Source organism: Talpa occidentalis, unplaced genomic scaffold (assembly GCF_014898055.3).
Source record: "Talpa occidentalis isolate TD23 unplaced genomic scaffold, MPIMG_talOcc4v2.1 talOcc4.12, whole genome shotgun sequence".
Taxonomy (NCBI): Eukaryota; Metazoa; Chordata; class Mammalia; order Eulipotyphla; family Talpidae; genus Talpa; species Talpa occidentalis.
The window spans coordinates 45,667,952-45,681,762 of NW_023601212.1; positions in this window are offsets into that span (position 1 = coordinate 45,667,952).

The window sequence follows — 13,811 nt, forward strand, 5'->3', positions numbered from 1 at the left end:
TAGATGGAAGCTCAGCCCTTCTCGGTGGGCTTCCACAGCTCATGTAGGCCCTGATGTCTAAAGGCAGCTGTTGTTTATTAGGAATTAACTTCTTTCCAACATGCTCAGAATGAACTACCTGTGCACTTCCCATGCATTCTGTGCTGGTGTCAGACTATTGATAACCAATGTTGTGTCTGGGCCGATGCTAATGGTTCTTATGATTGCAAGATCCCTTCAGTGATAGCCACCAGGAAACTTTGGAAAAATAGAAGTTTCCTGCTTATATGACCTGAAAATCACACAAGTAACCACACTGGGACCACAGTGAGGTCACTGCTAGTGAGTGTGCACACAGTTCTGTGCTCCTGCTTTCACTTGGAGACAATGGCAGGGGAGGTCTAGCATTTCTAGGCTCACTCTTGGTAAATTCAAAACATGAGAGTGGTTATTTAGAAAGAACCATAAGTGACCCCATCTAGTCAGTCATCTAAATCAACCGGGATCTTTAATACAAAGAGGCCTCATATAGGAGGCAACCTGGCTTCTTATCCAGTCATGTGGCTGGCGACGTGTTTGAGCTAGCCCTCTTTAGAGTGGACACCACAGCATCAAAGCTGAAGTCATTACAAAAAGAAAAGCCAACTGCCAGGGTTACACTACACTGTAGAAAACTTGAGAAAATAAACCCTGAAATAATTTTCTGTATGGTAAACTTCTCTAATAGAATTCTAGTTGAGACACACACACAAAGAAAGATCATATCTGCAGTAAAACTGATGCAGTAAAGTTCATGACTGCAAAAAAACACAAACTACCCAAACATCCCTCAATAGGAGAACAAATAAAGGTGATCTTTTCATACAATAGAACAGAGCAATGAAAATTAGTTGAACGGTTATACAATTCATGAGGAATCTTTATTTTTTATATATTTTTTACATCATTGTTCATTTTTAAACAGTTTGTGTCCCCCACCCTCAGGTGTCCCCATAGAATCTCCTTCACCAATTCACCCGTGCTCCTCCCACTCTCCCTTTAATCCTTCTCCCTCCTCCTCCCCTGAAGGATGTCTCTGGTTTATATTGTTTGTTTTGTTGTGTTTTTTTTAATATTTTAATATTTTTTAATATTTTATTTTTCATTTTTGCACAATGTATGTATTTTCATTTTGGTTATATTCCCCACACAATTGCACCCTTATTTTGACCCTAATCGTTCCTCTCTCCCTTTCCCTCCCATAGTGTGTCTCTGGTTTATAGTTGCTTGTTGATTTTGATTTTCACTTTGTATTAATTAGTCTTTTTCCTGGTCCCGTATTTAGGTTTTCTAAATTCCTGCTATGAGTGAGACCATCCGGTATTTTTCTTTTTCTTTCTGACTTATTTCGCTGAGCATGATCCCTTCTAGCTCCATCCATGATGCTGCAAACTGCATGTGTTTATCTTTTTTAATTGCTGAGTAATATTCCACTGTGTATATGTACCACATCTTCTTGATCCAGTCATCTATTTTTGGGCATTTGGGTTGTTTCCATAGCTTAGCTATTATAAAAAGTGCTGCTATAAACATCGGGGTGCAGATGCCCTTTGGAAATAATGTTTCTGTGTCATTTGGGTAAATACCTAGGAGTGGAATTGCTGGATCATATGGAAGCTCTATGTTTAGTAGGTCAAGAAATCTCCACACAGCTCTCCATAGTGGTTGGACCAGTTTGCACTCCCACCAGCAGTGCAGGAGAGTTCCTTTTTCTCCACATCCTCACCAACATTTGTTGTTACTAGTTTTTTTAATATGTGCTATTCTCACTGGTGTAAGATGGTATCTCATTGTAGTTTTGATTTGCATTTCCCTGATTACAAGTGATGTTGAACATTTTTCATATGCCTGTTGGCCATTTGCATTTCCTCTTCAGAGAAGTTTCTTTTTAGCTCTCCTGCCCATTTTTTGACAGGATTATTTTCTTTGTTTTTATTGAGTCTCATCTGCTCCTTGTAGATTTTTGTGATCAATCCTTTATCGTTAGTGTTGTGTGCAAAATTTTTCTCCCAGTCAGTGGGGTTTCTCTTTATTTTGGTTATTGTCTCTTTTGCTGTGCAGAAGCTCTTTAATTTGAAGTAGTCCCAGCTGTTGATCTTTGCCTTCACTATCACTACTTAGGGTGATGTGTCTGTAAAGATGTCTTTGATATGCATATCGTGTAGTGTTTCACCTATATTTCCTTCTATATATTTTATGGTTTCAGGTCTTATGTCTAGTTCTTTAATCCATTTTGAATTGGTTTTTGTGCATGGTGTGAGGTAGTAGTCAAGCTTCATTCTTTTGCTTGTAGTGAGCGACCCAGTTTTTCCAGCACCACTTGAATAAACTTTCTTTGCTCCAGTGCATATTCTTTGCTCCTTTGTCAAAGATTAGTTGACCATAAATCTGTGGGTTTATTTCTAGATTTTCTATTCGATTCCATTGGTCTGTGTGTCTGTTCTTGTTCCAATACCATGCAGTTTTGATGATTATGGCTTTGTAGTATAGTTTGAAGTCTGGCAGTGTGATGCCTCCATTCCCTTCTCTTTTTTTTCAGGAGAGCTTTGGCTATTCGGGGTTTTTGGTGATTCCATATGAATTTCATCAATAATTGTTCTATTTCTTTGAAGAATGTCATTGGAATTTTTATTGGAATAGCATTGAATCTGTAAATTGCTCTTGGTGGGATGGCAATTTTGATAATGTTAATTCTTCCAATCCATGAGCAGAGGATGTCTTTCCATTTCTTTGTGTCTTCTATTTCTTTTAACAATGTTTTATAGTTTTCTTTATATAGGTCCTTTACCTCTTTTGTTAGGTTTATTCCCAAGTATTTGATTTTTTTTTGTTTCAATAATAAAAAGGGATTTTTTTTTTATTTCTTCAGATTTATTGTTTGTGTATAGGTAGGCTACTGATTTTTGCATGTTGATTTTGTATCCTGCCACTTTAATAAACTGATGAGTTTAATTAGTTTTTCTGTGGAGTTTTTGGGGTTCTCTATGTATATTATTATATCATCTGTGAATCGGGATAGTTTAACTTCTTCCTTCCCTGTTTGGATTCCTTGTGTGTCTTTCTCTTGTCTTGCTCTGGCTAGGACTTCCAGTATTATATTGAAAAGCAGTGGTGAGAGTGGACATCCTTGTCTTGTTCCAGATCTTAATGGAAATGCTTTCAGCTTTTCACCATTGAGAATGATACTGGCTATGGGCTTGTCATATAGGATGTTGAGGTATGTTCCTTGTATCCCGAGAATTTCAAGGGCCTTTATCAAAAATGGTGGTGTATTTTGTTGAAAGTTTTAAGCATCTATTGATATTATCATATGGTTTTTGTATTTCTTTTTGTTGATGTGTTGGATAATATTTTTTTTTCTATTAAATTGTAGTATCCTGAGGGTAAGAAAAATTTTATTTCACTGTAAAATGTATTTTCATTTTCAGGAACAATTTCAGCCAAAAGGAAAAATTTAAAAAGAATCCAAAATATGTTATCTATTGTACATACAATATGTACCCCACAAAATTAATATTGGAGTTACTTTCATAATCATGAATATATTCAAGAAATGCAGAATTTATGATGTAGTTCTCAAAAATACACCTTTAGAAACAAGTTTAGAATATCTGAAAAAACTACTCATCCACTTACTTATTATAAGACAGTCTTAAAATTAGATGGAGTTATTCTACATGTATTCTACATTTTTTTTAATATTAAATTTTATTTTTATATTCCCCCATACAATTGCAAACGCCCCATTCTGACCCCAATCCTTCCCCTCCCGCCCCCCACCCCCCAAAAAGTGTCTCTGGTTCATAGTTTTTTGTTGATTTTGATTTTGAAATAAGCCAAAAAGAAAAAGAAAAATACCGGATGGTCTCACTCATAGCAGGAATCTAGAAAACTTAAATAAGGGACCAGGAAAATGAATGTGTTGGATAATATTGATTGATTTTCGGATGTTGAACTGTGTTGTGTTTTGTATTGTTATTTTCTCCCCCTGATATCTTACTTGGTTCCCCTATATTCCTCCAATAAGTGAAACCATCTGATTTTTTCTTTTTCCTTCTGACTTATTTCACTGAGCATAATTCCTTTTAGCTCCATCCATGTTGCTACGAATGGCATGTGTTTATCTTTTTTGATTGCTGAATAGCATTCCATTGTGTATATATACCACATCTTGATCCAGTCATCTATTTTAGGGCATTTGGGTTGTTTCCAGGTTTTACCTATTATAAATAGTGCTGCCATAAACATAGGAGTACTGATTTTTTTTTGGAATCAATGTTTTTGTGTCCCTTGGGTACATGCCCAGGAGTGGAATTGCTGGGTCATATGGTAACTCCATTTTTAGTAGACTGGGGAACCTCCAGACAGCTTTCATAGTGGTTGGACCAGTTTGCACTCCCACCAGCAATCTAGGAGAGTCCCTTCTTCATCACATTCTCACCAACATTTGTTGTTGCTAGTTTTTTTGATATGTGACATTCTTACTGGCATAAGGTGGTATCTCATTGTGATTTTGATTTCCATTTCCATGATTATAAGGGATGTTGAACATTTTTTCATATGCCAGTTGGCCATTTGTATTTCCCGATTCATGATGAATCTTTCCCAGCATTGAGTTATAAAACCAAGTTATGAATGAAAATGTACATGCTACAATGACTATAAAGTATTGATATTAACATTTAATATTAAAGTAAAAATGCTAGGAATCCATATATGTGTAGCAAGTCTAATGAGGTGCTTAAGAATTGCAAAGATTTAAGTCTGGCTATTAGAAGCCTCTGCCATATCACTGATTTCCTCAGCTTGACAGTGCTATTTGTTTTTTGGGCTTTTTTGGTTTTTGTTTTTTGTTGCTCATAAATACTACTTAATTTTTTAAAAGACAAGATTTAAGGGGGGTGATGCAAGAATTTCTAGAAATGAATAATTTGCTTGGAAGGCATTAAAATTCAGATAAGACAGCTGAAAATATAGTGAAATAGAAGAAAGTTACTTAAGGCAATTATCCAGGCACAGAGATTTTTTAAAAATAATATTTTATATTTTCCTACCTATTATATATGTGTGTGTCTGTGTGTGTGTCTGAGGGTTTGAGAGGCAAGAGAGTAAGAAGACCTAACACCCACAAGTATCTAAAACAAATCAAATAGTGGGAATTATGGAATCTCAATATACAAAGATAATGGCCAGAATCTCCCAAATTAAAATAATTAACTATAATTAATGAAATTAGTTAAAGAAAACCTTGAAATCCTCAGATTCATAAACCAATGAGCCCAAATGAGGATGAACAAACCTAAATCTATAACCAAAAACATAAAGCCAAAATACAGACCATCATAATCAGTGGTGATCATAAGGATAATTATCAAAGAGGATAAAAACACTAGAAAAATGAAAACAATCAGATTCAAAGTGACTTCACAGAGAGCAACACAAATTTGGAAGATGAGGAATAGCCTCAAATTGCAGAGAGAAGATGATCAACCTAGAATTCTGTACTCAGCTAAACTATTGGGGCTGTTGGAAAAGTCATGATGCATTTTTGGTTGAAAAACAGAAAAAATACCTCATGACTATTCTGACAACCCAATAGAAAAAAGCAAAGTTTTAAAAAAAACTTAGCAATGGCAGACCCTCATGCAAGTAACATCACGAGGGAGATTCAAAGCAGAAAGAAGGAAGGAGACAGCAAGGAATGCTGGAAAACTTAGACTATCTACACTACTATGGACTATATGAAGCAGTGACAATGATGAGCAACATCTGGACTGGCAGCATCGGTCACTACTAAAATTCTGGGCAGCAGCATCCAGCAACACAGCATATTGGGGGATGGCACTGATGAGTGCCAAAGTCTTTTTACAATTTAGGAGGAAGACAGGCTAAAGTCTCAAAAAGTGATGTACTCATTCATGGGTAACCGCCAAACCAGTGATTGAGAAAGGGTTTAAGGGAAACTTTAACACACCAACAGGGAGAAAGAAAGTAAAGAGAAGCATAGTAAAATCAGGATAAATAAATGCAGAGTGTCCTAAAGAACCATCTTTAATTAATAAAAAGCACTTAAAACAGCACCAACACTTTTCCTTTTGTGCTATAGAAACAATATGATATTGTGGAAATAGATCCAGTCGATGTAAGTGAATCATAATAGATGTAAGTGTAGCAAACCTGATAGTTTAAGATATTGTCAGAATGACACACAACTGACAACGGGTTAATTGACAAGATGTACAAAAAAATCTTAATTTAGCAATTAATAAACAACCCAGTTAATACATGGGCAGAAGATCTTAAAAGTGACTTTCCCAAAGAGGCTACCAAGAAGGTCAATAGATTCATGAGAAAATGTTCATCATTATTTTTAATAAGGCAATTGCAGATCAAAATCACAATGACATATCATCTCCAACTAGTTCTGGAGAGCATGTGGGAAAAGAGGAATCCTAATGCGTCATTGGGAATATAAACTGGTACAATCATTTTGGAAAGTGATCTGAATTTACCTTTATTTTTTTTTTTATTTAAAATATTGGTCACTTTATTTCAGAGAATTTAAGATTATGAGACCAGGGCTAATGAAACAGTTACGTCTTTCATAATTTCTAAAAGAGCAACATATAAATAACTGTTTAGTTATTTAGGAGAATTCCCAAGTCATAGAGGTTTTCTGGTACATCTGCTTGGTACATAGTTGATGCTAAATAAACTTTCTTTAATCAATTAAAGTATTAATTAATTAAATGGCCAAATGTTTCTAATGTTATTACAAAGGGACATTGATTTCGCTTATCCCTAAATTTAAAAAAAAATATTACTTATGTCTACTTAATAACAATATCTAAGGAAAGTTTTATTCCATGCATCTGTCATGTTTCTTCTTTTTTTAATTTAAATTTTATTTTTATATTCCCCATACAATTACAACCCCCTTATTTTTACCCAAAGCCCTCCTTTCCCCGCCCCCCACCCCCCATAGTGTCTCTGGTTCATAGTGATTTGTTGATTTTTTTAAATAAATTTTATTTTTATATTCCCCATACAATTGCAACCCCCTTATTTTGACCCCAATCCCTCCCCTCCTCACCCCCCACGCCCCATAGAGTGTCTCTTGTTCATAGTTGTTTGTTGATTTTGATATTTTCTTTCTTAGAGTTATTCTTTTTCCTGGTCCCTTATTTAAGTTTTCTAGATTCCTGCTATGAGTAAGACATCCGTTTTTTTTCCTTTTCTTTTTGGCTTATTTCGCTGAGCATGATCCCTTCCAGCGCCATCCATGTTACTGCAAATTGCATGTGTTTATCTTTTTTGAATGCTGAGTAATTTTCCATGGTGTATATGTACCACATCTTCTTGATCCAGTCATCTATTTTTGGGCATTTGGGTTGTTTCCAAGGCTTAGCTATTGTAAACAGTGCTGCTATAAACATAGGCGTGCAGGTGCTCTTTGGAATTGATGTTTCCGTCCTCTGGGTAAATATCTAGGAGTGGAATTGCTGGATCATATGGAAGCTCTATGCTTAGTAGGTCAAGAAATCTCCACACAGATCTCCATAGTGGTTGGACCAGTTTGCACTCCCACCAACAGTGCAGAAGAGTTCCTTTTTCTCCACAACCTCACCAACATTTGTTGTTGCTAGTTTTTTTAATATGTGCCATTCTCACTGGTGTAAGATGGTATCTCATTGTAGTTTTGATTTGCATTTCCCTGATTACAAGTGATGTTGAACATTTTTCATATGCCTCTTGGCCATTTGCATTTCCTCTTCAGAGAAATTTCTTTTTAGCTCTTCTGCCCATTTTTTGACTGGCTTATTTTCTTTGTTGTTGTTGAGTCTCATCAGCTCTTTGTAGATTTTTGTGATCAGTCCTTTATCATTAGTGTTGTGTGCAAACATGTTCTCCCGGTCGGTGGGGTTTCTCTTTGTTTTGGTTATTGTCTCTTTTGCTGTGCAGAAGCTCTTTAATTTGATGTAGTCCCAGCTGTTTATCTTTGCCTTCACTATCACTGCTTTGGGTGATGTGTCTGTAAAGATGTCTTTGATGTGCATATCGTGTAGTGTTTCACCTATATTTCCTTCTATATATTTTATGGTTTCAGGTCTTATGTCTAGTTCTTTAATCCATTTTGAGTTGGTTTTTGTGCATGGTGTTAGGTAGTAGTCGAGCTTCATTCTTTTGCATGTAGCGACCCAGTTTTCCAAGCACCATTTATTGAACAAACTTTCTTTGCTCCAATGCATATTCTTTGCTCCTTTGTCAAAGATTAGTTGACCATAAATCTGTGGGTTTATTTCTGGATTTTCTATTCGATTCCATTGGTCTGTATGTCTGTTCTTGTTCGAATACCATGCAGTTTTGATGATTATGGCTTTGTAGTAAAGTTTGAAGTCTGAGAGTGTGATGCCTCCATTCCCTTTTTTTTTTTTTTCAGGAGGGCTTTGGCTATTAGGGGTTTTTTTGTGGTTCCATATGAATTTCATCAATAATTGTTCTATTTCTTTGAAGAATGACATTGAAATTTTGATTGGAATAGCATTTAATCTGTATATTGCTTTTGGTAGGATGGCCATTTTAATAATGTTTATTCTTCCAATCCATGAGCAGGGGATGTCTTTCCATTTCTTTGTGTCTTCTTCTATTTCCTTTAACAGTGTTTTATAGTTTTCTTTGTATAGGTCCTTTACCTCTTTTCTTAGATTTATTCCCAAGTATTTGATTTTTTTGTTTCGATAATAAAAGGAATTTTTTTTATTTCTTGTTCTTCAGATTTATTGTTGGTGTATAGGAAGGCTACTGATTTTTGCATGTTGATTTTGTATACTGCCACTTTACTGAACTGATTGATGAGTTGAATTAGTTTTTCTGTGGAGTTTTTGGGGTTCTCTATGTATGTTATCATATCGTCTGCAAATAGTGATAGTTTGACTTCTTCTTTTCCTATTTGGATTCCTTGTATGTCTTTCTCTTTTCTTATTGCTCTGGCTAGGACTTCCAGTATTATATTGAAAAGCAGTGGTGAGAGTGGACATCCTTGTCTTGTTCCAGATCTTAATGGAATTGCTTTCAGCTTTTCGCCATTGAGAATGATACTGGCTGTTGGCTTGTCATATATGGCCTTTATGATGTTGAGGTTTGTTACTTGTATCCCAAGAATTTCAAGGGCTTTTATCATGAATGGATGTTGCACTTTGTCGAAAGCTTTCTCGGCATCTATTGATATTATCATATGGTTTTTATATTTCTTTTTGTTGATGTGTTGGATAATGTTGATTGATTTTCGGATGTTGAACCATCCTTGTGTTCCTGGAATGAATCCTACTTGGTTGTGGTGAATTGTCTAATGGATACATTGTTGGATTCTGATAGCTAAAATTTTATTGAGGATTTTTGCATCAGTGTTCATTAGGGAGATTGGCCTGTGGTTTTCTTTTTTTGTGTTGTCCTTGTTCGGTTTTGGTATTAGTGTAATGTTGGCTTCATAGTACGTGTTTGGTATTATCCCTTCCTTCTCAATTTTTTTGGAAGAGTTTGTGAAGGATAGGCACTAATTCGTTTCTGAATTTTTGGTAGAATTCATTTGTAAATCCATCAGGTCCTGGGCTTTTGTTTTTGGGGAGGTTTTTGATTACCATTTCAATTTCGCTGCTTGTAATTGGTCTGTTTAGGTGTTCTATTTCTTCTTTATCTAGCTTTGGGTGATTGTAGAGTTGTAGGAATTTGTCCATCTCCTCTAGATTGTTGAACTTGTTTCCATATAACTGTTCATAGTAGACTCTGATTATTCTTTTGATTTCTGCTGTGTCCATTGTGATTTCTCCTCTTTCATTTATGATCCTGTTTATTTGTGCTTTCTCCCTTTTTTCCTTTGTGAGCCTGGCTAGGGGTTTATCTATTTCATTGATTTTTTCGAAGAACCAGCTCTTGGTTTCATTGATCTTTTGGATTGTTTTTTTAGTTTCAATTTCATTTATTTCTGCTTTGGTTTTTATTATTTCTTTTCTCCTACTGGTTTTGGGGGTTTTTTGTTGTTCTTTTTCTAGATCTTTGAGCTTCGAGATTAGGTTGTTTCTTTGAGTTCTTTCTTGTTTCTTAATATGAGCCTCTATTGCTATATATTTTCCTCTTATTACTGCTTTTGCTGCATCCCATACATTTAGGAAATTGGTGTCCTCCTTGTCATTCTATTCAAAGAATTTTTAAATTTCTTCTTTGATCTCCTCATTAGTCCAGTGGTCTTCCAGTAGTGTGGTTTTCAATCTCCATGAGGTAGGAGATTTCCTTGCCTTCTTTTCATGGTTTATTTCTAGTTTGATGCCTTCATGGTCAGAAAAGAGGTTGGTATGATTTCAATCTTGGTGAATCTGTTGATGTTTGTCTTGGGTCCCAGTATGTGATCGATCCTGGAGAATGATCCGTGTGCGCTTGAGAAAAATGTGTACTCAGATTTTTTTGGGTTTAGTGTTCTATAGATGTCTGTTAAGCCCAAGTGCTCTAGATCCTTATTTAGAGCTTTAGTGTCTTAACTTATTTTTTGTCTCGTTGATCTATCCATTGTTGATAGTGGTGTGTTGAATTCTCCCACTATGTATGTGTTTTCTCTGATGTCTGTTTTCAAAGATAATAGTTGTCTGATATATTTTGGTGCTCCTTTGTTTGGTGAATATATGTTAATGAGTGTTATTTCTTCTTGAAGTATTGTCCCCTTGATCATAATGTAGTGACTGTTGGGGTCTTTTTTATCTTTTTGGGTTTGAAATCTGTTTTATCTGATATAAGTATAGCTGTTCCTGCTTTCTTTTTTGGTCCATTTGCTTGTAGGATTGTTTTCCATCCTTTAACTTTGAATCTATTTTTATCTTTTGTAGCTAAATGTGTTTCCTGGAGACAGCAAAAGGTTGGGTTTTGTTTCTTAATTCAGCCTGTGACTCTGTGTCTTTTTATTGAAGAGTTTAGTCCATTTATATTTAGAGTTAATGTTGATATGTTAGCATCTGTATTTGCCATTGTGTTTGTCTTTCCTTTGATTTTATTTATTTATTTTTTAATAACTTTTTTTTTTGCCTTCTTTCATTGTTATGCGTCCCTCTGAGGTTCTGGCTTTAGGATTCCTTGTAGTATTTTTTGGAGTGGATGTTTAGTTGTAATGAAATTCCAGAGTTTCTGTTTGTCTGGGAAGGTCCTTATTCTTTCTTCATAGAGGAAGGAGAGATTTGCGGGATATAGTATTCTTGGTTGGCATCTGTTTTCTTGGAGTCTGTTGACTATGTCCCTCCACTCTCTCCTTGCCCGTAGTGTTTCTTCGGAGAAGTCTGATGTCAGTCTGATTGGTTTTCCTTTGAATGTTATCTGTTTCTTCCCTCTTGTCAGCTTCATTATTTTTTCCTTGTCTTGGATTCTTGGGAGCTTTACTATTATGTGTCTTGCTGTATTTTTCCTTTCATCATGGAAGTTTGGTGTTCTTCTTGCTTCCTGTATATCAATTTTCAGCTCCTTCTTCATATAGGGAAGTTCTCTTCAATTATTTCCTTGAATATTTTCTCTGTTCCTACATCTCTCTCCTCTCCTTCTGGGATTCCTATAACTCTTATAGGAGTCATATAGTTCCTCATGGAGTCAGATAGTTCCCGAAGTCTTTTTCCTTCGTACTTCTCTTTCCTTTTCTGTTTTGGTTCTTTTATTTCTGTGTCTTCATGAGTACTTATTCGTTCTTCCATTTCATCTATTCTGCTTTCATTGCTTTTCCCAGAGTTCTTTAGCATCTCCATTAATTCTTTGATCTCCTGCATTTCTTTTACTTCCCTCTTTAGGGACTCAATTTCATTCTTCTGAGCATTGTTTTCCTTGATGGCTTCCCTCTTTCGGGACTCAATTTCATTCTTCTGAGTGTTGTTTTCCTTAATGACTTCTATCAGTTTTTCCAGAACAGCAATTTTAAATTCTTTTTCTAGAAGGCTCAGAAGTTCTTCCAAGTCACCGTAGTTGCAAGCTGGTGGGTGGTTTTGTTTTTTTTTTTTTTTTTTTTGTGGTGTGTCTTGTTTCTGAGGTGTTGCTACTTTGCTTGTAGTTTTTCTTTTCCCTGCTGTCTGCCTTCTAATTTGCTTTATGCATTGGGACACTGTGCCGCGGGTACTTGCTGGAATCTTTTTGGCGTGTTCTTTTGGGAGTTTCAGAAACTGACAATCCAAACGAGTCAAAAACTGTTATGCCAGAGGTCTAGTGAGGCAGTGGTACTTTGAGTATGTTAATGGTCACTGTCACAGAATCTCTCCTCCTTCTGTGTTTAGTTACAAATGTGCATCTTAAAGTCCCACAGACTTCCCTGCAGGTGGGGCAGCTGGATTGCATTCTGGGTTCCAAATCTCTGGATCCTCCTCTGGGTCCGACTTCCTGCCAGGTGGGACCAGGCTTGTGGGGGCCTTCAGCTCACCTCTGACTGTGCAGGGAACATTCTCCCTCTGGCTCCAGGGGGAGCCTTCTGCCAGATTCAAGCAGTCTTTATTGAAGAAAGGTCCCTGTTCTAAAATAGTGCTTTGGAGACAGGCACTCTCTTCCGCGCGCCCGGTCTGCCCCGGCCGTGGGTGCCCACTCCCTCTCTGGGTTCGGACTGCTGACCTGAAGGGGCCTGGTGTGGGCAAACTTCCCAGCTCACCTCTGGCTCCTCCAGGAGCCTTCTGCCGGTTTCAAGCAGTCTTAATGAAGAAAGGTCCCTATTCTAAAATGGCAATTTGGAGACAGGCACACTCTCCTGCACGCTGGATCTGCCCTGGCCATTGGTGCCTGCTCCCCCTCTGGGTTTGGACTGCTGGCCAGAAGGGGCCTCGCGTGGGCAAACTTCTCAGCTCACCTCTTGCTCCTCTGGGAGCCTTCTGCCAGTTTAAAGCAGTCTTTATTGAAGAGAGGTCCCTGTTCTAAAAAGGCAATTCAGAGACAGGCACACTCTCCTGCACGCTGGATCTACCCCTGCCATCGCTGCCCGCTCCCTCTCTGGGCTCAGACTGCTGGCCAGAAGGGGCCTGGTGTGGGTGAACTTCCCAGCTCACCTCTGGCTCCTCCAGGAGCCTTCTGCCGGTTTCAAGCAGTCTTTATTGAAGAGAGGTCCCTGTTCTAAAAAGGCGATGTGGGTACGCACTCCCCTGCGTGCCTGGTCTGCCCCGGCCTTGGGTGCCCACTCCCCCTCTGGGTTCGGACTGCTGGTCAGAAGAGGCCTGGCTTGGGCGAACTTCCCAGCTCACCTCTGACTCCTCTGGGAGCCTTCTGCCAGTTTCAAGCAGTCTTTACTGAAGAAAGGTCCCTATTCTAAAATGGCAATTCGGATACAGGCATACTCTTCCATGCGCCCGCTCTGCCCCGGCCCTGGGTGCCCACTCCCCCTCTGGGTTTGGACTGCTAGTCAGAAGGGGCCTGGTGTGGGCGAACTTCCCAGCTCACCTCTGACTCCTCTAGGAGCCTTCTGCTGGTTTGAAGCAGCCTTTATTGAAGAAAGTTCCCTGTTCTAAAAAGGCGATGCGGGTATGCCCTCCCCTGCGCACCCGGTCTGTCCCGGCCGTGGGTGCCCACTCCCCCTCTGGGCTCGGACTGCTGGCCAGAAGGGGCTTGGCGCGGGTGAACTTCCCAGCCCACCTCTGGCTCCTCCGGGAGCCTTCTGCTGGTTTCAAGCAGTCTTTACTGAAGAAATGTCCCTGTTCTAAAGTGGCGATGTGGGGACGCACCCCCTGCGTGCCCAGTCTGCCCTGGCCGTGGGTGCCCACTCCCCCTCTGGGCTCGGACTGCTGGTCAGAAGGGGC